We start from the raw sequence: 1,217 nt of genomic DNA on the forward strand, positions 1-1,217 counted from the left end.
TATATATATGCTTCCTGTTTTAACAATAAATTGTCTAACTTTGATGACTGAACAAAGGCACACATACCTGGAAAGCTTTAGCTCAATCACTAATGCATTGACAGTAACAGCATACATTGTGTTGTCATCCCATTTAAAGCCCAAATTGCTCTTTGACAACATCAGCTTTAGGCCTTAGAAATAGTTGCGTGGAGCAATTCATCAATGTCAAATTCACCTTCAGCTGAGTGAAGGATGTTATGGTATTACACCAACAAAGACAGACTTTTAAAGTGGTTCTCCTAAAGCTAACAATACAGAGCCATCAGATATGAGAATGCCTACAGGCTGAATGCTGATTGCTTAAATGTTTACAGAAGGTGTCATTATATGTCTGCTGAGTAAAATACAGTCTACAGTTTTCCTTTATACCTCCTTCTGCTGCCTAAACAGATGGTTGATTTGAGTCCATCTGTTTACTTTATGGCCATTGCAAGCAAGGGAAACATGTAAACAATAATTTATTAGTTACTATTATCAACTTCTAATTTGCCATGTGTACAGTTAAAACAATTCGCCTCTGCTTCAGTACAATGCGAGAAATGTGCCAACTTTACAACCTCAGGCTTTGTGTGCTTTTGTTCCTCAGCTAAAGGTTTGTGTTGTCCTACCAGTGTTGTCTTTTGGAATAAAACTGTCAAAGTAATGACAAAATATATGAAGTGTTGCAGAGACTACACATTAAATGGGTTACGTCAGAAAACACCAGCAGCAACAACATGACAACTTTGCTAAAAAACAAAGCTCCGTGAATGCACCAGTTTCCCCCCATAAATAAAACAGCAACCTTAATGAGTGATTCATCTTCAGTTTAGCTGCCATTGATCATTTAAGCTAATTAATAATAGATACTCTTAATCAGTTCCTACCCCTGCCATGTCATACTTTTACAGCTTTGTTAACCCCTTAAGAGTTGCCCCTGAAATTCCTTGAAAGCCTTTGATTTATTTATTTATTTTTTATTTATTTTTGTAATGGTATCAAGTTAAAGGTACGATCTGGAGGAAGTTGCCTGACACCCTGGTTTTCCAAAAAATAAAATAAAAAAGCCCCTTGTAGCATCTGGAAATGTCCAGGGGTCTCATTTATAAAGGATTGTGTGGAAACCATACTAAAAGTGAACGTACGGCCAAAAGGCAGAAATGGCATACGCCAAAAAAAATTCAGATTTATAAAAC

Source organism: Austrofundulus limnaeus, unplaced genomic scaffold (genome assembly GCF_001266775.1).
Source record: "Austrofundulus limnaeus strain Quisiro unplaced genomic scaffold, Austrofundulus_limnaeus-1.0 Scaffold186, whole genome shotgun sequence".
Classification (NCBI taxonomy): Eukaryota; Metazoa; Chordata; class Actinopteri; order Cyprinodontiformes; family Rivulidae; genus Austrofundulus; species Austrofundulus limnaeus.